The 24,935-nt window shown below is 37.0% G+C and overlaps 1 protein-coding gene and 1 pseudogene; one reads left to right on the plus strand and one right to left on the minus strand.

The window, feature by feature from the left end:
* Positions 1-24,935, plus strand: part of Erich1 (glutamate-rich 1) — a gene marked incomplete at its 5' end in the record, with an annotated part of 52,793,804 nt that overhangs the window by 30,268,440 nt on the left and 22,500,429 nt on the right.
* Zfp148-ps1 (zinc finger protein 148, pseudogene 1) lies at positions 1,120-8,174 on the minus strand (annotated as a pseudogene).

Consider the following 24,935-nt stretch of genomic DNA (forward strand, 5'->3'; position numbering starts at 1 on the left):
ATGCAAGTGAAAGTGATCACGTGATATGAAATGCAGGCATATTTTATATGGGCGGAAAGAAAGGGAATAGTTATTGAAGACATTCTACAGAAATAAAAGAAATGGAAATGTTAACTTCAATAGAGCCTGCCTGAAGGCATTCCAGGTTTGAGCTCATAAACTGGGGAAAGAGTAAAAGGAAAATGAAAACGAGTACAAATAAATATGTTTTTAAGAGGAAAAAGGTTAAAGCTTAGGCTAAAGCTTAGTAATAGACAGCATGCTCAGCATTCCCAGGTCCTAGGTTCAAGCCCCACTGGTGCATTTGTGTGCGTGCGTGCATGCACACACACACACACACACACACACACACAGTGGATTAAAAAATAGTTTGTGTTAAATACTTGCGTGCAGTTATGAGTGTGCATACACAGGAGGAATCACCCTAGAGTCTCAGCCAGTGGTTCTCAACCTTCCTTATGCTGCCAGCCTTTTTTTTTTTACCAGTTCCTCATGTTGTGGCGACCCCACCCATAAAATTATTTTGTTGCTACTTTATAACCATAAGTTTGCTACCATTGTGAATCATAATGCCAGTATCTGATATTCAGGATATCTGATATGTGACCTCCAAATTTGTTATGTCCCACAGGTAAACAACTGCTAAAAACCTGCATCTGTTGTCGTGATGGATGAAATATACTCTATCACTTACCCGAGAGAGGCACAGGGAAGTAGTAGCAAAAGTGTGACTTTGATTACGGCTTTGAGACAATCCGAGAGGAACCAAAGCATGAAGGCAGAATATAGCAAAATGTTCCTGAGTTTTAATAATGGGTCAGAATGGCTAAATACACTTAACATGGGAGTTCAAAGAGAGAAGAGATTTGGGTAGCAAATGAGGAACACACATAAACTACTTTCATGTCAACCAAGTAGTTAGAATAGATTTGTTCTTTTTAATTTATTAATTTAGGTTTAATTAATTATTTTCATTGAAATGTAATTACATTGCTTTGCTCCCTCCAGGCCCTCCCATCTACCCTTCTGCCAACCCCTATCATGTTCCCCCAAACTCAACTTGATAGCCTCTTTTCCTCTGTTATTGTTCCATACATTCATGTGTGGATATACACAAATTTATTGACACAACCTTCTGAAACCACTTTTCAAATATGCATCGTTTTTGGCTAGTTCTGTTCAAAGCCTCCTGCAGAAACTTGGCGTGTTCCTGCCACATGTTAGCTTTATCCAACGAGGGTGCTTGAGAGCTTGATTTAACATTCTCTGACAGGGTGACTTCAGGTACATTGGAAGAATTGATTGATATCCTAGAAGTTACTTCATTATCAATAAAACTGAAGGAAATCTCATGCTGTCCATTAGCTTTGTGGGGATAATGATCCAGCAGAGTCTACAGGATCTCATCTGGAATAACATTTTTGTTAAGATTGCTCTTAATCTCCAGAGTTAGGGCTTGGGAATCCAGTACAGATGCTGTGGTGTTTTCATTAATGACACTGGCATGACTTCTTGTGTCACAGAAGGCTGAAAAGCTATGGTGCCCACATTCAGTGCGTGCTCCCTTGCTGTTGTAACTTGCAGCTTGAAGATACCCCTTCTCCTTCAGAAACTGCCTGGCATCATCGTAATTAGTACTTCTGTGCACAGGTGTGCTGGGCCCCTCTTGTAAGTTATCCACTTGATCAATGTCAGCACTGCCTTCTGAGTCTAGTAATGCCTACTTATCCACAAGCTTAAATGTATACTTGCAAATTTCACTGTCTTCGTAAGTGGATAGGGGTGAAATGGTTTGACTTTGCTTCAAGGGCTGTTTCAGACTTCTCTTACTACTGAATGTTTTCGAGAACCGACTTGGGTGGATTTCTCCAGATGAATCTTCTAAATGGGACCCTCCCCCTGAAGAATGAGGCATTTCAACAGCATTCTCTGTCACCATGTACTTGTCCTTTACTTTAGTGCTCGAGGAGTAGAGAGGCAGGTTTCTGTCTTTGTTCATGTCAGATTTGTCCAGTACACTCTCTTTGTCCATCCCAGACAATTTCTCTTCAGGTTTTTGCCTTTTCGTTTTTGACAGTGAATTATCTTTTGGTGATGTAGAAAAGCCAGAATCTTCCTCTGATGTCAGAAGCCCACCTTTGATGGCACATCTGTTTAGTTTTTTGTCGTGATTTTCATGGCACATACGTTTACATTTCAATACACAATCTGTTCTGGAAAAATACCATAAGCAGTATTCACAGTGGTAAGGCTTCTCTCCACTGTGAGTTCTTTTGTGCCTTTCCATATGATATTTCTGTATGAATCTCATGCCACGTTCATCACAGCGAAATGGCTTTTCACAAGGCTGGATTGTCTCGTGTCTCTGAAGCAGGTACATGAAATGCATGTCAAACTGACTGCATTGAAATGTTTTTCTCTCCTGTATGAACGAAGACATCTTTGTAAGTGATAATTCGTCCTAAAGGCAGCATTACAGTGCTCACAAACGTGAGATTTAGGGGTTTTCAAACCAACTGATCTGTCCTCATTTATTGTAAAGATTTTTGCAGGAGAGTGTTGTTTCCACCTCTTTTTCTGAAAGTTTGCTGTCTCTCTGAGTTGGGTTTTTTCTCTTTCTTTCTTTCTTTCTTTCTTTTTTTTTTTGTTTTTTTTTCATCAATTGCTCAGATCCATCCGTGAAAGTAATTTCCTACTTCACACTTATGGGGACATTAAGTGCATTCTGCAGTCCATCTGCCATTTTTCACTGTCTCCTCGTGGACCATGAGTTCATCATGGGATATCATATCCTGTTGTCTCATTTCACTCTCTTGTAGCACTTGGTCTGTGCAAGGATCTCCTGGTGAGGCATGGATATTGAAGTACTGACTACTGCTGTTCTCCAGACATGGCAGACTGGCCAGATATTCCACCATTTTAACCATTGCACTTCGTACGTGCCACCACATTTAAGAAACAATCCTTCCAGTTTGTCATCAATGTTCACTCAATATAATTGCCTGAGCCTGAAGTAAAAATGAAGACTTCAAAGAAGGGAATGCTGTTGAGTTGAGAAAGAAGTGGTTGGGTTTCTACCTTTCACTGGCTCCAGAAACTCTCAGGGTCCTCTCAGTCTCTTTTGCCATCCAATGCCTCTATAAAATGTGTCAGCCTGCCAGATCACTTGGCTAAATTTCCAAGCCACTGAGTCTTCTGTCTGCGTGCTTGTGCCAAGGCATACCCAGTAATGATTTTAAATGGCCCCTCTATGTCATAATTACATGTAGTTGTTTTTGAGCTAATTTTCAGATAAATTCCATATAACTATAATTTTATAACATAAATAAATTTAACTTTACATAATTATTTCATTCCTCTGATGACTTATGTGTTTTCAAATCTACATATGTGCATATTTAAATACTTGGAACACAATTAACTCTTCTACATTGTACTACAAATGTTGCCAGCATTTAGGACACAAATGCCATGCAGCTAGAGAAAGTACATAGCATTCCAGTTGCTTGTTCTCCCTGTGCAGGTTTGCCACTGTGGAATCATGGTACCAAGTACCACTTATGACCTGTTTATAATGATTATTACATTTGCCAGGGAACTAAAATCATACGCCAGAGTCAACCAGTTACAACATATCAGATATTAAAGTTATTATAAATTAATAAATTAAATAAAGTACAATGTCATTATAAGGAACTACAAATGAAAAAGATTGCTATGCTTGCATTTTGTCACATGAATCCAGATACATGATTGGTACTTGCTTCTAGCTAATGCTAGGTCTTTCAAAAGATAAACATCAAATAAAGATTTTTTTTAAAGAAAAAACTGCTGTAGCTATAGGAAAACACCACATATGCTATCTGGGATTTTGAATTTAGCTAATTCCGTACATGGGATACCCAATAGGCAGAGACATTTCCCCTCTCTGGCCCAGTATTTTATCTATTATAAATTCTGGACTTTGTTGATGGTAAATAATAATGATAACTACATTAGAACCTGGTCATCTCTGACCTTCCTCTCACCATACATATGTACCACTGTGATAGCTAGATTTCTTCTTATCCTTTAACAGTCAAGTTCTCTAGACTAAACCACAAAGCTGTATCTTGCACAGTTAGGCGAAACTGAAGTGTTGACAAGTTTGAAATGGAAAACAAATGATATTTAGAAAACTTCAGAAAGATTTTTACCATGTCTTGAGTCTGGTTTTGCTGTATAAAGGTAATAATTTTGCTTTAAAATTTTTTTCTGTAGGTACTCTTGATTCTTAACAAATAAAATAGCATCATCAGAAATGCTTTCTCATAGAAAAGATGATCTTCAGATAAATAAGAATTATACAGTTAGGACCTGTGACTACTTAGGAAAAGGCATATGGAAAAATAAGTATTCAATATGGTTAATATACAAATTTTATAGTTTCTCTTATGGTATTTAAAATTTTTTATGAATACTGCTCATGATGTTAAAATTATATCACAAAGCTCTTCTTAATTCACTACTAGGAAGTAATTTAAGGTATTAATCACATGGAAATTATTCAATCAATGCCTCTAATGATTTATTTTTCCTTATAACATAAAGATATTAACTTGAAAATGTATTACTGTAAGCTTCAAGTCAGATATGTTTTTACGTAGTTTTGCAACTGCAATTGACTGGACTTCACAAGTCTCAGTTCACTAATCTAAAAAATGGAAAAGTTACTCAAGAGGACTTCAGACTCTTTATAAGCAGAGAATCCTTGTCATGGGTCTGTTGGCTGCAGATCACAGAAAACTACATCACTCTGGCTTACACCTCTGAAAGTATGGTGGCATTTAATGAAATAAAATAGAATATTAGGACTTTAAAAAGGAGGAGCTGGTCTGTTCTAATGACTGAGCAGAATTTATCTTTATTGTTCTACTGGAGACCTCGTTCAGAATTCCTATCTTAGTTCAGACTCTTTTGGAAAAGAATTTGATATGTTCATCTGTGTTTCCTTCAGTTCCTAGGAATTATTGGTTACATATCATTAAAATAGTACCAACATAAAGGACTGGCTTTTGAGGTATTCATACAATTCTAGAGCTATGGCTTATGTCCTAATTTACATTGGTAATTAACTTTATAAAACAGAAAATAGAGTACCCAACATATTTTAGGGATATATCAGCATTAGCAAAATGGAAAATAAAACACACATAAAGATAAATTGTTTCTGTGACTCCAGTCATCTCTAATTTACCCATGGCATACTTAAAAGAAAAGATAAAGTATATAAAGAGAAGCACTTGAAGATCTTTGCTAAGAAACTAAACATTGCCAAGTAATTACAGGATATATCTACTGCCATAGCTAATCTTGTCAACTTGACTAGATTGAGACATCAGGGAATAGTTAGGCACACCTTTGCTTCTGTCAGGATGAATCTTGAGACAGTAGGCCATATGATCTTTGAGTCTTATGTAACTAGGGAGTTAATGCCTTGAGGATAAATGACATTATGGCATTTTTTTCAAGTCTAAAAGAAAAAGGAGAGATGGAGTCTAATTGGACGAAGGAGTCAGACTTGGGGTCCAACTTGTAGGCAGTAGCATGTCCTAGATGGCTTTGTTCCTCTTCTCTCTGCTTCCTCATGGTGTGAATTTCTCTCCAATGCCCCTCCCCCAATTATGGATGGCACTATCAAAAATCCAGACTGACCCTGGGCTCCAACCTCATAGGTAGCAATGAATAGCCTAGTAAGAGCACCAGTGGAAGGGGAAGCTCTTGGTCCTGCCAAGATTGAACCCCCAATGAACATGATTGTTGGGGAGAGGGTGGTAATGGGGGGAGGATGGAGAGGGGAACACCCATATAGAAAGGGAGGGGGAGGGGTTAGGGGGATGTTGGCCCGGAAACCAAGAAGGGGAATAACAATCGAAATGTAAATAAGAAATACTCAAGTTAATAAAGATAAAAAAAATCCTGAACAAAATAAAATCTTCCTCACATAAATACTTCCTATCTGAGACCTTGAGAGGTATAATAACAAAGTATCTAATATACATGCTATCCACATATACATGCAGTTTGAAAATGAAATAACTGACCATAAGCATTTTTCCCAGTTGGTCTTTAATTATCTCCACCTTTGCAAGTCCTGTTTACTAATATTTCTTTGACCTTTGTAGAATGTCCTCTGAGGGAACCCAGCCTCTGTGTCTACCCAAACAGTGGCTCTTTACCATTGGCTGAACCTTGGTGTTTGCTTCTGACCCTGGGGCATTCTAATTTCACTGACCTACATTTCGTTCATCCTGGTTACGGATTTCTTCAAATATTTGACAGGCATTTTTAACACAGAGACAGTGATGAGATTCACCACTCCTTTATCCTATTGATAGGCAAGGCTCTCCCTACCTACAGTAAGGCAAACTTTTCCCTTTACCTGAGTTATGTATGGTTTCAGTTCTCAACCTCATTTATATGCACAGACTCTTTCATTTCCCAGGAAAATTCAGATGGGTCCAAGGTGCTTCAAACTTACTTTAAACCAAAAATCATGCAGGCTAGGATTTAAGGGAAAGGATATTTGGTTAGGCAAATTATTTAGAAATTCTTAAACAAGCGTATTGGCTAGGTGTTGCACTACTGTATTTTGAGACTAATTCAAAGTAAAAAGGTAGAAGCTTGATGTCCTTAAACTCTGCTATGTCACATTCTCAGATAGAATGGGAGACATTGTGAAATAGGGCCACCTTTGCTGCAAAACCGGACAATGTAAGATCAAACAAGTCATTGATCCTTCCTTAAACTCGTAAAAGTTTATAGACGAAAGTCCAAAATGACATGAGTTATAGACAGGAATGAAATTTCTCTCTCCATGTGAGGACCGCTACTCACATGTCTGGGTTGTGGCCTTCTGAATATGGTTGACAGCAAAGCTTATCAAAGTCAGGAATGCAGAAGTCAGGGATGCAGAAGTCAGGGATGTTCTCATATGAGGAAAAGAACCATTTGTGTCTGATGTCCTTGTTATTTCAGGTTTGTTTCTTTTGTTTTGTTTTGTTGCTGTTTGCTTGTTTGTCTTTGGACACAGTGTCTTGCTGTGTAGCCTAAGCTAGAACTGAAATCAAATTTCAATGGCTTCAGCTTACCAAATACCCAGAAGACAGACTTGTGCTGCCACACTTGACTTCAAGTGAATGAGATGAAGAACAAAGGCTAGCCGTCAACTTTGCCACCCAGAACAATAGAAACCAAAAATCCCAAAAGGTTATTTTTTAATGTGCCTGAAGAAAATCCTATCAAACTAAATTTCTATAGCCAGCAAAAAAGCAGTCTTCATAACTAGAGCAAGATAAATGCCTTTTTTTTCACAAAAGGACCATAATAAAACAAATACCTAAAGATAAATGATCTCAGAAAGATGTCCAGGCCACTGGGAAGAAAAGAACACCTAAGTCTCAAATATATTAATAAGTAGAAAATATACACCTGCATGCCTCATTAGTAGAGTGTTCTTCACAGAAGTAAAATACGTGAACTTATGACACAGGTAGAAACATGTCCAAATTCAATATCAAATGCTAAAAACAAAAAAATATATATATATATATATAAAAATCACTGTTTGTGAAGTCTTCACAGCAGGTCCTAATAAATTGGGGAGATATGTATTTATTCTCTGAAGATGCTACCAAAAATGGAAGAAGAAATAAGAATAGATGGCACTAAAATCCACTAAGGGAAAATTGACTAATAGAAAATATTTATCTAATATATCAGGAAAAGAAAACCATAACTAGGTCATGGTAATATGGGACAGCATGCACATGCAGCCCTAGAAAACTGAGGCAGGAGAATTGGGAACTGGAAGCCAATCTGAATCACAGAGCTAGACTTCTTACTTTTGAAGTCAAGAGAAGACAATAATGGAGAAATATTAGAGTAGACCTGTAAAAGGAGAAGAGTGGCAGAGCCATGGCCAACCAGCAGATACTTTTGTAAAATAGGAACTTGATTCTCAGTTGGAATGACAGTGCTTTGTGCTGTTACATTGGTAATGAGCAATTAGCATCTTTCCATCCATGCACTTGCTACCCTGTTGTATTCCAGAAGCCCAGCTGTAATTGGAGTTTTCTTCTGCCCTCACCCTTCCGCAACTTAGTGTTACCTAACTGGTAACTGGATGTTACCATGGTAATGATGATTCCACCACACGCGAGCACACATACATACACACACACACACACACACACACACACACACACACACACACACAGAGAGAGAGAGAGAGAGAGAGAGAGAGAGAGAGAGAGAGAGAGCACTAAGGCTATAATATTGAAACTTCTAAGCACATTCTGATTCTTAAGCTTGAAATTTTATAAATGTATGATTTAGATCCCCTTTGTCCCAAAGTGCAGGACAACCATATTTTGATCATGGAAATATTTCTACAAGTAGGGCCTGCATTATCAGATCATTTTAATCTTACATAATCTCCTCAAGAAAGACTCATGAGAAAATAGCCACCGTCAGACAACTCTGTCTTCCCTGAATGTCAAGCCCAAGATGAAAGCAATTTCATTAATGGTGCATCTAATTCTGAATTTAAGTTAGTGCGTTTATATAAAAAATATATTCAGCATGAATCACATTACTTAATAGGAAAAAAAACTCTATGTAAACACCCATTAGTCAAATGTCAAGTAGAAGGCATTTAAGCTTTCTTGCTTGGAAAAAAAATGTATGAAAATCTAAAAGCCTAATAACTTTTACTTACTCTTTATTGCTGCTTGGGCAAACTGTTCTGTACAAGAACTACAATAAGCTTTGTTATTTTTTTCTCCACCGAGGTTTTCTAGTTGTCTGAACAGTACAGAGTGTATAATTATATGCTTTAAAATGCTAATATACCAAGCTTCATTATTTATGCCTCATTTTCATAAATACAAAATAGCTCTTTAAGGACAGATCACTGATGCTCTTCTTAAAATAAAGCGTGAGAGTAACAAAGGGTACAGCCAGGGTTGAGGGGTACCTTTTGTTTCTCTATAAAGCAGCAGTGGGACTGATTAAATTACAGAAGCCAATGAGCAAGAAAGAGGCATCATGGACCCCATTTAATAATAGAATTGATGTTCACAAGTCTAAGGCATCATTTCTAACAAACAAAAGGAACACATTGTTTCATATGAGAATTGCTAAGACAGATAATATGTATTTCTGAGACTCCAATCTGACTGCTTGCAAAGGATTATGCTTGTGGCCTGGTGAATTACTGCAACTGGATCCACACCCTCCACTCATCCGTTGTCCGAGTCTAATGAGATGAATCAAGATGGTTAAATCAAAGCCTGATCTTTCTCATCCCTCTCATTTGTTTTATGAAGGCAGGCATGGGGAAATAAGCCTGCAACACCAGGTACTAAAGATGCTGCAGGAAAAAAGACCAGGCTGAAATCCTTAACAAAACTGTCTCAAAAAAAAAAGAAAAGAAAAAGAAAAAAAGAAAGAAAGAAAAAATGGGGATTGGAGATACGGATTAGTAACAAAGCATTTTCCTAAGATGCATAAATACCTGGGTTCAGTATACCCATATAGACATGTACACACAAGCACACACAGGCATATGCGTGTGCACAGACATGTGTAGGCACACATAGAAACACAAGCACAAACAGAAAGACACAGGCACACAAATGCATATGTATACATGGAAGCACACACAAAGGCACATCATAGTCATGCATATACAAACAAGCACACGCATATGCACAGAAGACATGTATACATACACACACACACATACACACACACACAGACACTTAGAAATACAGACCTAATATGAGCGCTCTTTCTAAAATCCAAATTACCAGAAATACTGTCTAGAGGCAGCACATTTATAAAATACATTCCTGGGACTGGATTTAGATATTTAAAGACTTTTTTTACATGATTTCTGGAGTTTACTCCATTCTTAAAAGAGCAAAAAAAAAGTTTGATTTTTTTTTTTTTGATAAAAGCCCTATGGGTTTTGTAAGGCATCTGAATTGTAATGAGCAGAACAGCTTCTCGTGAGGCAACACAGTTTACAGGTCTCCACATATTCTGAACAAAGTGCCATGCGGCAACAGGCCTGGGTGCTTCTGCTGTAGCTAGAAGTGTGCCAACTGGCAACCGGACTTCTATCCAAGGAGCCAGTTTCACATAGCCACCAAACAGCCCAGAAAGTAAAAGAAGTGGCGTAGAAATAGGCTAACCTCCATACACGTGATCAGGCATTCTCACTGTGCAGCAGAGAGGAGAACCGCAGTCATTATTAGAAATCATTTTTACTCTTATTAATATTAATTAGTTAATAAATACTATTAATTATTTATTAAACGACTGTTGAGGGCACAACTGGAATTAGAAATGAGAGGCTGACTGAAAGCATCTTCCCATGACGTCCAGGTTTCATGGTTGCCCTATTGGCAGTAAATCCATGAGGACGAGTCTACAAGCAATCTGCATGCTCTCATAATTAATGGTATTTTCTGAAACTCATCCCCAACCTTCTAACCACCATTATCTCTCTAAAGAAACACTATTGAGTAGACTTACTCCAGCACTGTAGATTTTTCACAGTTAAGCCAGAAATTATCCACCAATATAGAAAATTCAATGCCATTGTAAGTGCCGGGTGCTAGCATACCTTTGTAGTCTAATGTTGGATACTGTGCTCTTAGACTCTTGAAGGTGATCTTAGAATAGGTCTGCAAAACAATAGTATCTATCATTCTACATTGTAAACCTATTTAGAGAACCTAGAAAATGCCAGATTCCTGTTCTGCTTCCTCCTGTCATAATGATTCATAGTTTATTGTGAAAATATAGGTATTGTTTTATTATACTTCCTGGGGGGACTACCAATTCATACCTTCCAAAGAACATTCAGAAATTAAAAATCTAGGATTCAGTGGGATAACTGAATGAAAAAGTTTTGACCCATGAGGCAGCCTCTCCATATTCAAGGTTATTGGTAGAAACAAATATCTCCCATGTTCACTGATGAGGTACTGTTGAGTCGAGGAATGTGAGTTTCTCAGCACCTGGCTGGCCTCTGACTTTTGGTCAGCTTAAAACAAATACTTCAATGGGAGCAAGGGAATAAATCTTGCATGTACATCAATGTCTGGACACTTCTTCACAAGTATTTGACTTAAGATTCTCACATTGCATTAGCGAAATGGTTCTGTAAATTTATTTTCTTATATATAGTCTATATTGTGAACTGATTTAAAAGGAGGCTTTTGACACAATGCAAGTAGGGTTGAAGGACCATAGATGAGACCATCAGTTAGTCTTTTCCCAGAGACCCAGGCTGATAGACCAGACGCACACTGACATTATAGACTCAACCAAATTTCAAGTAATTTTAATTTGATTTGAAATACTACAAGAGTTTATATCATACCGCATAAAGAAAAATAAAGACTGTAAATAGAAGCACTGTTCATATACTAAATGGTAAACTATCTCATTTGTTTCACAATGATGTTCCTGTAGTCATTACATTATTACAATGGGGTGGTTGCTTTAAATGAAGATCGTGTACAACAATAAATGAAGAAAATGGTTATATACTAGTTATTTGTCCTCTGTGTTCATTGGAAAGTTTTCCTAAATGTGTCTCTGTCCACTTGGCTATATAAAGGTAACATTAATATGATCTATGAGTGTATTAAGAACACTGAGTTCAGAATAAAACTGCCTGATGCATCGTTTCCTATGTTTTTGCGAATTTCAGCAAAATTTCTTGCAGCTTTCTAATTCTCACTGTTATATTTATACAAAATTAATAATTTATTCATATGTGAATATTTATGAATATTTTTCATCTCTGAAAAAACTAAGAATGGTTCAGGCCTTTTATCATATCTTTTTTTTTCTCTTACCTAGACATCTGTTGCTAGTTGACAATTAAATTGCTTGTTATCTACTTGAGAAAAAGGACATGAAAATATTTTAAGTGATCCTTATATTTTCCTACCCTAAAGTGAAGGGACAAATGATTAAAAGTGTGCCACAGAAAAGAGATACTTTGCTGTTTTATCAACATTTGCATTTCTTTTTGAAAACTTCACTTGTCCACTAGAAGTCATGAGCAAAAGTGACGGGTAAAGCAGGGTTAAGACTATATTAAAGAGATATCCCGATCCTAAAATTGTCTTTTCTGAAATCAATTTAAAGGAGATGCAGACTCCCATGCCTCAAATATTTATATTTAACATTAATATTTCTTATAGAGGACAGCGCTTACTTGGTTCCTTAGCAAGAGATAGCAGTTATCTTTGGCTAAGTTTTCAAAATATTTGTAAAGGGAATTTTGCAAAGGGAATTTTCTGTGGGTAACTTTTACCCACAACCACACATACACAGAAGAGAGAGAGAGAGAGAGAGAGAGAGAGAGAGAGAGAGAGAGAGAGAGAGAAAGGAAATAAAGGAAATGAAAAAAAAGAAGAAAACTTATTTGGCCCACAATTTACCTGAAAAATGTATATTGGCACAGAGTACTAAAAACTCAACTTCTTGTGAATGTTATATAAGGGTTTTTTATTTGTATTTGTGCTGTTTGATTTTTATCACTAAAAGTGGAAATTTCACTTTGTCATGTCTCAGGACATCCCATGATATGATGACTACTCCAGCAAGATGAGGAGCAAGAAATATCTCTTCAAAAACAATTTATAAACATCTCTGACTGTTTCTTACCAAAGGATGCTTCTTGGGCATAGGGCATATCTTGTCATTCCCCTAAAGTTCTAAGGATGGACTTTTCTTTCCTTTTTCTGGATAATTTTAATACAAAGAAGACAAGAGCCAAGAACTGACCGTGGGGCCCTATTTTCTGGTTTCATTTTTGTAGCTTAATATTTATAAAATCCAGACAAATTTCCTAATCCACTATTATTCCCATTTCTACAACTATAAAATGAAAATAATAATGACACCGATTGAATATAATCACAGTTTAACGCAATCAGTATATTCAAAATGCTTAAAACACTGTTTGCTACACTCTGATATAGTACAAATTATCAGCTTACCATTTTTTTGTTTTGATCAAAATCAAAAACAAATGTTGATCTTCTTCATGTGTTTGTGTAAAGATGAAGTATGGGAAAACAAGCAGGAATTACTAAAAGTGAGTGTTCACTCTATTTTTAAAGGACAAGATAGACTTGAGCTAGATTGATTGATGGCAAAAGTGGGGCAATTGCCAAGATAGGATGAGTGTGAGAATCCTTAGTGAACTAACAGTAGAGGTGATAATGGCTAACTGAGATGTATGACTCTCATTTCCCAATTAATCCTCACCATGTTTTCCTTTGATTTGACATTGAATGGTGAGGTCAGCGCAAAAAGGGTTGTGGTAAGGAAGAATTGTAACTATTGGGTGTCTAAGGAAAATGAATCAGAGATAAGAAAAGAACAACTGTCTTGAGGCTAAAAAATTGAAGGAATGGCTCCCCACGGATTCACATGTTTGAATGCTTAGTCCACAGAGAATGGCAGTATTTGGAGGTATGGCCTTCTTGAAGAAAGTATGTCACCAAGGGGACAGGCTTTGAGGTCTCCTATGATCAACGTCCACCCAGTAAGGAATTCCAGTCTTCTGGTTGCCTTCAGATCAAGATGTAGATTGGTGGCTCCTCCAGCACCAGGTCTACCTTGATGCTGCCATGTTTCCTGCCATGATGATAATGGACTAAACCTCTGAAAGTATTAGTCTACCCCAATTAAATGTTTTTCTTTATGAGTTGCCTTGGTCAATGGTGTCTCTTCATAGTAATGGAGACCCTAAGAGAGCAGTCATGCCTTTGAGCAGTTAATATTAACTTTTAGGCATGACTGGATCCAAGTTTAACTTACGTAGTTTGGATCTTATTGTTTTTAAAATGGTTTCTTAGAAAATGAGTCACAATATCAAAGAAATCACTAAATAAACTTTTGGAAAAGAGTCTACAAAAGTCACTTTAAACCAGGAAGGTTGAAATTTTCATAGAATAGTAATATTGAAGCAGGCCTTAAATGTAAATATTCTGCATATATGAGCAAGACTATTAAAAGGTAAAATTATCTTGCTATATTAGAGATGATAGAGAATGGGAAATCCTGAGTGGATCTCCTGACTGTGGTGACTGTAGAAAATAGGAAACAGGGATTGGGGTGATATTGAAGAGCCTTTGAGGATACAAAACAATCAATAAAAAGTTCATAAAATCTAATAATGTATTAGGAAGTCTACATTATAAGCAAGAAAGAAGTGCCAAGGCCAACACACTCATTTTGGAATGCTAACAGCAAAATGAAACAAGTTCAATGCAGCATGTGAGAGGGGCACACTAATCAGAAAGTAAGCTAACATTGATCTAAAATATATCCAAGAGCTGTAGGTAAAGCTCAGGATTTGGAGTCAGATTGGTCCAACTTCAGGCTCTGAACAAACTTCCTGTTCCTTGACCATCAGCAAAATTAGCTGTAAGAAGAAGTAACCTTAATTGCACAGATTTATGTGTTTCTGTTTTCATTATAATTCCATCAAATAACTGTTTTTTCCCTCTAGAAAATGAGGTCAGTAGCAGCAAAGATTTTTGTCTCCTATGGTTCATTAATTCATCCCAGCCTCTAAACTAGTGCTTAAAACATAGGGATTTGCTCAATAATTAACCCAACAAAGGGGAGAGAGAACCTGTAGAGACCATATCCAGAGGTTAGGCAAGGCCCCCGATTGAAGAATGGGGCTACCCACTCATCTCCAAATTTTTAACCCAGAATTGCTCCTGTCTAGAGGAAATACAGAGACAAAGTGTGGAGCAGAGACTGAAGAGAAGGCCATCCAGGGATTGCTCCACCTGGGGATCCATCTCATATGCAGCCACAAAACCCAGTCAATCTTGCAGATGCCAAGAAGTACTTGCTGACAGGAGCCTGTGATAGCTGTCTCCTGAGAGGCTCTGCTAGAGCCTGACAAATATAGAGGCAGATGCTTGCTGCCAACCATTGGATTGAGTACAGGGACCCCAATGGAGGAGTTAAAGAAAAGACTGAAGGAGCTTAAGGGGTTTGCAACCCCAGGGGAAAAACAACAATGTCAACCAATCAACTCCCCCACCCCCGCCAGAGCTCCCAGGAACTAAACCACCAACCAAAGACTACACATAGAGGGTACTCCATGGCTCCAGCCACATATGTAGCAGAGGATGGCATTATCTGGCATCAATGGGAGGAGAGGACCTTGGTCCTGTAAAGGCTCAATGATGTCCCAGTGTAGGGGAATGCTGGGGCAGTGAGGCAGGAGTGGGTGGGAGTGTGGGGGAGCCTCCTCTTAGAAGCAGGGGGAGGGGGAATGGGATAGGAGGTTTCAGGCGGGAAACCAGGAAAGGGGTTGAAATGTAAATAAATAAAATATTTAAAAAAGAAAGAAAAAAAGCACATTTTGGAAGTTATTATTTCAAGAGACAACAGAAAATAACCAAATTTTAGTCAGAGAAGTCAAAAGGGGAGACTACTTTTTTGGAAGGTTCATAATGAAGTACATTTGTAGTTCATGGAATTTGAGCTGTTCTGAGTGCTATTTTCCAACAAGTACTCACCAACTGATCAGTGCATTCATGGTGCTCCTGCTTTCCAAACAGACCCAGTTACTGAATCCATCATCTCTCAATGATGATGTCCTGAAGAATTGTGTTTTCCAGTTGTCAGTCTGAGGGAGGTAAGGTGAGGAAAGTAACTTGAGGATAGTGGCTTCTGTGCCTGAGCAGAGTTTTGATGACAGGAACATAGGGCAGGGGTGTTGAGGATGCTTGGATTTATAGAATATGTACATAAAACCATTAGGCTTCTGAGAAGTTCTCATCCCTTTCCTCAGCTTACAATTTACTGACTTACTTTTGTGTCAGTGACTCATTACCTGGTATCCTTTGAAAATTTGGTAGTGAACATTCATTCATTATTCATTGCCAAATTACCACATTGCATTCTTTTCGTTCATGTATGTGTTTTGGAAATTCAAAGAAGACAAATGGAATTTTTTTTAAAGTCAACAACAGTTTTCAGCTATTGCCCTAAAATAGAGGATGGTGTTGGAAAAGAAGAACCCCTCATAGAGTGACAAGGCGGAACATACATTAGAGCAAATGAGCAAATCAAAGAATATTAGTCTAATGAATATCTCAGGAAGTATCAGTTGATTATCAACAACTAAAATTACGCTAGGAACACAACTATACTGGAAGAGGCATTTATAAAATCTACAGTGGATGGATAAGTTTGAAATAGTCTTAAAGAGAATAAATGCTCACTTTGGTATTAAACGCAATGTCTCGGTGTTGGGAGAAAGCACATATTTTATGTGCATATTAATGCTGTGCAATAATAACAGGCTTAACATTTCATAGTACCAGAACCCCATACACTTTAATTGAGTAAAACAGGTTTAAATGCATGCTTCAGAGACTTAGTGGTGGGGAAACAGGTTATGGCCCAACCCGGTTCCCCTATGAGGATAAACACGATGTAACAGCTTGATAAATCACCGTCACCACCACAGTAGGCTAGAGATAACAGATATGGAGGCAGGGGCCCCATAGGAAGTTAAAGATGAATGGTATCAAATGTTACCTTTAATGGAAAATGCTTAAAACGCTCTAAGCACTTGGACTGCTTGTAGCTCTCATGAAATCCTTGTTGTGCATGCCTCCAGTTCTGTGCCTTTCAGCCCAAGGGATGCCACGCAGTCTGTTTTCGAGATGTTTGCTTTTTCAGGCTCCCATCCAGGGGCACGATTCACAGAAACAGGAAAATGTCCCAGTCAGTGAATTGATAAACGTGATTGTGGCTAGGAAAAGGCTGGCTTTGTCACAGCCACCCGTATTCATACACTTACTCCTGTCCTTATTCTGTGTCAAGGTTCGCAGCTATGTGAATAAGACTGAAAGATACAGAGAACTCTGCCCAACGACACATGATTGAAGTCATATTTTATTGTAAAGGTTATTTTCTATTTTTATTACGATCTAGATGTTATAATTTATAATACTTTTATTTGACTTTTCCCTTGTGGATTTAAAAATTACATTTTCCCCAGAGCCAAGGGATTGACTAATCAATTCCAAAGAAGTTTATGTATGACATGTCTTAGTTTGCTTTATATTACTGTGATAAAGACCATGAGCCAAAGCCAGGGCAGGAATTCAAGGTAGGAACCTGGAGGTAGGTTGATTATTGTTGCATAACATTAGTGTTCATATAAAAAATATGTCTTTCCACTTTAGCACTCTGAAGCTATATATTATTATCAATGCAAGTGTTTAGTAAATCTTTTTGAGGATTATCCCCCAGAGTTATATCTTCTTAATTTATCATCCCCTATGTGCTAGTTGGTTTTTGGTTAATTTGACCCAGGCTACGGTCATCTGGAGAGAGGAAATCTCAATTGAAAAACTGCTTCCGTCACACTGGCCTTTAGGCAAGTCTGTAGGACATTTTATTGACTAAGGAGTAATTGATGTGCAGAGGTCTAGCCCGCTGTGTAAAGTGCCACCCCTGGGCAGGTAGTCTTGGGTTATATGAATAAACCAAGCTGAGCAAGCCCTGGGAGGCAAGTCAGAAAGCAACGTTCTTCCACAGACTGTAAGGTCTGAATGTGCAAGCCAATTAAACCCTTTCCTTTTCAAATTGCTTTGGACACAAAGACATCAATATGTGTTTTGAAACTGATTTGTCATTCTAAGAAAGAACTGTCATGAAATAATTCCAAGGTGTTCAAATATGTATTTTTCCACTATGAAACAATTAGAATAAGTTAAATTTGTATACTCTAAACTGAAATTTTAAAACTTTACCAAACACGATTTCTTTGCTTTCTTAAGTTTTTTAGAGTCTATTAAACAAGTCTTTAAGCTTCATATTCCTCTTCATCATTAAATAACAAGGACTTGCTGGCTATATTGCTGGGGAGAGTTCTAAGCACTAGAGGGTTAAGGAAGTATTTAGCTGTGATATGCTTTCAGTTCATTTAGAGAAGACATAAGGTTCTCTGTATGAACTCCACTATTCACTAAAGAAATTTACTAAATAAATAAACTAAAGTACAAGTACCCCTGGTACCAACTACTTCACCTTCCTTGTCTTATAGGATATTAATGTTAGTTCCAAAGAAATTGTGACAATTCACAGCAAGTCCATTCCTCATTGCTCAAGGAACTGGCTGAAGCCATTGGAGGTAGACCTGGGCATGTCTTACTTTCAGGTAACTGAGGAAACTCAAAAGGCAATCTATCAGGAATCTTAGATCTCATAACTGTAGAACAATTAAGCCTAAAGCTTTGAGAAAAAAGTCCTCTCTTGTTTCTAAGAGAGGACTGAAATACAGTCTGGGCTTTTCAGTCAGCTTCTATTTCATCTGCTCACATACTATGATGACTGAAAACCAAATATGTGAAAGGGGGAGTTGAAGGCCCTCTGGAGAGCTATCCTGCATGGGGGGAGAACAAAGGCAACGTTCTCCATTCATGAAAATCAGGTGCCGTCCAGTGACACACAGCTAGCATAAATTTCACTTGTGAAATGACAGATTGGTGAAGTAGACCAGAAACTGTACTAGATATAAAGTGAGGGCTGGCACTTCAACAAAATTCATGGAATAGAAAAAGAAACAAAAATTAAGCTAACACATATTGTCTCTTTGACTACTTACTGTACTGGACAACCAGTAGATTATATTTTGTGTATTAATTCATATTTGTAGAAAGAATGAATAAGCATGCTTAATTTCTACAATGCCATGACAAAATATTCTCCTCCTCACAAGGGACCAAGGAAGAAAGATGCAAGGAGATCCACTATGCTGGGAAAAGGTGGAGGAGAGGAGATTCCATGTCTGAGAAGGTATAGAACAGAGTTATAGCTCTACGTAGGAGCCAGGGGAGAGTGGTCTTCAGAGGGCTGCCTGACTTGGTCCAGAGCAGCAAAGACAGAATGTAGATTTTAGTAAGTAATGACTTGGGAATATTGGAGTGAGGTGGATTAGCCATGTGGAGGTTAAGAAGTGGCCCAGCCATTGAGCTGATTAAGGCATATCAATATCTAAAGGCTTTATGTATGTCTTTCATACAGGAATGCAGAACATTGGGGTAGATATCCAGGAATGCATTGCCACTGGTGGGATCAATTTGAGTAGTTTAAACGGATACCTCTACAGAAAACACTGAAATTTGTTGTGTCACATACAGCTCAGGTTTCAAATGATTTCACTCTAAACTGAATGAATAAAAGTTGTTTGTAGTTTATACCCTGTGCACAAGTAACACAGTAAGTCCTAACTCTTAAATTTGCAGCCAGTTTAACTTTTTCCTAAGAATGTAGTAAAATTTAGCTTTCTTTTGTTGACTACAGTACAACTAATGACACAATTTACAAATCCAAAGGAAAGAAGGTTTGACTTTGACTTTGGATACTCAATAATTTACTGTAATTCCAAACAACCCTTCCTCACAAAAAAGAAACAAATTACCATAACAAATTACATTAAAATACATAAGCTAATATTCAGTCTAATCTAAATAATTTAAAGTTTATGAGTATGGTATGAACTATATACAAAGTAAAACTAATATTTTAAAAATAAATACATGTTTTAGCAATAAAAGTAGTTCCATGCATATTTAAAATTTATAGCAGTTAACAACAGATGTACAATAAATTTAGATGCTAGCTAGATAGCTGTGGTAATTAATGACAATCTAAGGAACAACTTCAGATAATAGAAAATATAAACACAGGTTTTACTTGGACCAGAGGGGCTCCTAGAGCTGTTAATAATAGATTTTTAAACACTTGAGATAAATATCCTCTAGTAACTACTTCCAGTAAAACAATGGACCCAAACATCTTTTTATTTAAATTTAATCCATATATAGTCAATTTGTATTGAAATAATAACTTAGTTCTTACTGATTGAAACATTAACTTAAGCCCAGGGACCTATCTACATATTTTAATCAGTAATTTGGCATTGCTATGCAAGGAGACAATTGTATGTAAATGGGTTATATGTTTAATTTAGAGTCATTTTTTTAAATAGCAAAATCATAGGAGTGATGGAAATTTTCCTAGATGTGCATACTTAAATTATTATCATTAATTTAGCTTTTTTATAAGCAGAGTGTTGGTTCTAAATGTAAATTTGATATGACCTAAAATTACCTGGAAGGAAGTCATAATTAGAAATTATTTAGATAACTTTGGTCTCTCTTGTGAGAGTATATGTTTGCTTATTAATGGTAGGAGATCAGGTCCATTATGAGTAACACAATAACTAGGCCAGGAGTCCTAAACTGTATCAATGTGTTAACAGCGAGCTAGTAGCAAGTAATTAGGCAGCCAGGGTGCATTCATCTCTCTCTGGTCTTGATCATGACCGTGATGCTTTAAGTCTCTGCCTTGACTTCCTTGACATGATGATTTTTCCCCCAAAGCTGCCTTTGATAAAGATATTTTATCATAGTAACAGAAGTGAAACTAGGTCAAGTAGGATTTCAGTTTCATGAGAAATTATTATAAGTTATATTAACCAAAAGTAGGCTTAAAATTTTAGAGATCTACTCGCCTTTTTCCTTTTCCTCATACCATAACCCTGTTTTGCTTTCATTGTGCTTACATCTTTAAATGCTGCAATCTGTGCAATGCCCAAATGTACTATTCCTAGAAAGTCTTCCTCTTGCCATGAGTGTCTTAAGATTTTTTTTCATAACTCGCTTTAATTACTGCAATTTTCTTACTTGAGCAAAGGTTTCCATTGGAAGCATTTAGCTTTCTGGAATGGGAAAAATGGACCTATAGTTGGGTTTGAACATAGCAGTGGGGACTTAATCATGGTTGTCTGGAAAGAGCAGTGAAGGAAAACATGATTATATGATCCATGGCTGACTATTTATCCCAAGCAATGTCAGCATAACTTAATAATAATAGAAAGAGCTGAACCACAAAGTCTCTATAATATCATCCTGGTATTGATATTCTAACTGGGGTGCAAAATGTGTCTGAGAAGGGGCACTTGATTACATGACTACACAAATGCCTCCAACTGTCAATTTCAGAGACATGTTTCCAAGTACACTGAGGTAAAAATCTTACAATGGAATCTGTGAGAATGCTAGTTTATTAGTGGGAGTACTCTAGAGTAACTGACTTTAGAGAATGAATTTCTCCCCATACATAGAAAGGAGATTTATTAGAATGGCTTACAGACTGTGGTTCAGCTAGTCAAACAATGGCTGACTGTGAACAGGAAGTCCCAAGATTCAGTAGTTGCTCAGGTCCAGGAGGCCGGATGTCTCGGATGGTCTTCAGTATGTGCTGGAATACCAACAAAGTAGGCTTTAATGCCAGTGAAGGAATGAACTTGCCAGTAAAGCAAGAGTAGACAGGCAGCAAACTAAAGCTTCTTGCTTCCATGCCCTTTTATAAGCTTCCAGCAGAAGACAGGGCCAGGATTCGATCTGGCTTCAAGTTACGTCTTTCATGCCTGAAGACTTGTTTTACGGGCATGCCTTTTCCCAGCTCAAAAGATCTGGATTTAAAGCTCATCTTCCTATAAACTAGAATGAAGTGAATCTACTTACTTCAAATGAAGAAAAAAAATCCCTCACAGGTGCTCCCTCCATTGGGTTTTAGTTCCAGATATAGCCAAGTATTTAACTGAAAATGATCATCACAGCTAGTAAAGTTCCTTCTGAGAAATGCCCATGGCTCTGTGACCTGTAGATCTGAAAACAGAGTGAGGCTTGAGAATGTAAACAGCTATAACAACTTCAGCAAGAGAGGCAGAAGTAACGTCTACAAAAGCCCCAGAACACGGTTAAAATGCATGTCAGTTTGTAATGCAACCTTCAATTCTTCTCTGCTTCCACATAAACTCAGAGTAAAAATATGGTTGAAGGAAATACTATTTAATTCGAAGATTGATGATATTAGAAAAGATAGTATCTAGGGACTGAAGAGTTGTCTTTGCAATTAAGAGCACTGACTGCTCTTCCAGAGGTCCTGAGTTCAATTCCTAGCAACCATATGGTGGCTCACAACTATCTGTGAATGGATCTGATGCCCTCTCCTGGTGTGTCTGAAGACAGCTACAGTGTACTCATATACATAAAATATATGTATAAAATAATTATACATAAATAATTATTTTCAAAAATCATAATATCTAAATGAAGATGCTATACAAAACAAGGATGTTCAAGAGAATGCAAAAACATTAAGGCATAAAATTCCCTCCAATGAATGGTTATAACAGAACAGATATAAATTTTAATCACATTCCTTCCTGCAATTTTTTAAAAAAAGGACTTAATTTATTCTAAAACAAGAGAAATACAAAGATAAAAACAAATTCAGATATATGATAACAATGTAAAAGAAGAAGATAAAATGTAAGTGGACTGGAAGAGAAAGGAAGAAGAGTCACAGTGTTATTTTTCATTCTCACTGTGTTGTGATTGACACTGTGGATTAGAAGTGCAAGGGCAGAAAATAGCAAAACCAAGTAGAAATTAAGTCAAAAATAAAAAAGAATAAAACTTAAACAGAAGTAAAAATAAGGTGCTGTGTATTATAAATGAGTCTGACAAAATGAAATAACAAAATAGAACCTATATTATCTTTAAGTTCACAAATCACTGATGTTCTTTAGACATTGAAGGTTTCCATTTGAAAAATTTCCACTGTGCATTAGGAAAATGGCAATAAATACCTCAAGAGTTATTTGATTTTTAAAAGAAAGATATAATCCTTTTTCAAATATCAGAAAAGCAAATGCACTTACAATGGAAAAACTATATCACCCGACTAGGGTTACATGCTGCACCATTCAGTGCTAGAAGCTAGCCAGACAATTGCTTCTAAACAGTCCCCCAGGAAAAGGCAATAATTGGGAATATTGTACACAGTGAAACAATGATAGAAGAATTAAAGGCAAAAACAGAATTGTTTGGCTGGACATAGAAAAGACTGTGGCTGCTGATACTAAATTCATCTGTAAATTTCAAATAAAAGGAAATTACAATTGCAGAACCAAATGGATATCTTAGCTTTTCCTGCCAAGAAATTATATATTATAAAAAAAGGAATAGGAAAGGGAAAGGAAATGGTAAACATAAATCCATGTTCACTCATCTTTGTACAATTATAATTCAAGAATGTCATTTAAAATGAGAAATCAATAATAGAGTTGGAAATAAAGGCGCATAATTAATGAAAATCTGGCTAAATAAGTTACAGCACACACACAATAGAAACACGCACGGTAACGATGACAAAGAATCGGCAAGAATGAGAATAAGAGGCAAATAAAAATTTGTTGAAAATTGATAAGCAGAAAATGAGACCTGGGAGGTTGATCTGAGCTGTATTGTAGAATTAGATGCTTTTCTAATTTAAACTTTTTGTCCAAACAGGAAACTGCAGTTTAAATATTTAGCGTATGCATGCAGTGATAATTTTCCCTCCAGCGTGTTTGCTTGGCTTCTCTTCCTCCCTTAGTGGCAAAACAAATGGCATAATAAGACTTAATGTGCAAAGAAAGAGACAAAAGAGGACGCTGCAGCTTTAGTGGGTTTTGTTAGGCAGCCAGCATCTCGCACGGTTGCCACGAAGTTATAAATACGTGGCAAACAATCATGGCAGCCTTCTTTCTCTGGAACACAGCTAAGCAGAAGAGTTGAATATGTGGTATTAGCTCTCACTTTGATCTGTTCCATATTCATTTTTCTCAGCTAAGAAAACACAAATCTATTTCCCATATTCTCAGATTTTATTCCTTTTCAAACCAGAAGCAATAGCCGAGGCAGGACCTTCTAATTCGGTTTTTCTTTCTTTTTTTAAAAAATATTTATTTATTTATTTTATGTATGAGTACACTGTAGCTGTCTTCAGACACACCAGAAGTGGGTATCCGATCTCATTACAGATGGTTATGAGCCACAATGTGGTTGCTGGGATTTGAACTCAGGACCTCGGGAAGAGCAGTCAGTGCTCTTAACCGCTGAGCCATCTCTCCAGCCCCTAATTCGGTTTTTCTTAGAAAGAATGTTTATGTTTTTAATCAATTAATAAATGAAAGCTAAGTCATACACATCAGCTATTAGAAATCTGCATGAGAAACTTATAGAAAACGAAAAGGACCCAGCAACCATCTCAGGTTCAACAGTTGTATGGGTATGATATGTGAGTATGTATGTAGTATGGTGTATATTTTTATGTGTATGGTATGTGAGTGTATGTGTAGTGTGGTTATATTTGTGTGTGTATAGTATGTGAGTGTATGTGTACTGTGGTGTATATTTGTGTGTGTGTGGTATGTGGGTGTGTGTATGTGTGTATGCATGTGAGTCTTTATGCATCTGTGTGTCTTTGTATGTGTATACATATATGTATATGTGTGTATGTGTGTGCTGTGTGCATTGTTTGTGTGTCTGTGTCTTTATGTGTATGTGTATGTGTATGTATTTGTGTTGTATGTATATGTGTGTATAATGTATAAGTGATATGTATGTATAGTATAGTTTATGTGTGTGGTGTATGTAGTATAGTTGGTTTATGTGTGAGTGTTTGTGTGGTGTGTATAATATGATTTTTTGTGTGTGGTATATGTATCACAGTTTGCCTCTTTAGTGTATGTTTTATGTGTGTCATTATGTACTGTGTTGTGTTTGTGTAGTGGTTTGTGTATGTCTGTGTTTGTGTGTGTAATGTGGTATAGTTTAGCATGGCATAAAGTATATATAATATAGTGTAGTCAATACATCTATACAGTAATGCAGTAGTGTGTATGCACCTAGGGAGGACAAATATTCACGTTTGTCCTCTTCCTCTATTGCTCTATACCTTTTTTGTTTTGACAAAGCATCAAC

This window comes from Rattus norvegicus, chromosome 16 (assembly GCF_021556685.1).
Source record: "Rattus norvegicus strain SHRSP/BbbUtx chromosome 16, alternate assembly SHRSP_T2T, whole genome shotgun sequence".
Classification (NCBI taxonomy): domain Eukaryota; kingdom Metazoa; phylum Chordata; class Mammalia; order Rodentia; family Muridae; genus Rattus; species Rattus norvegicus.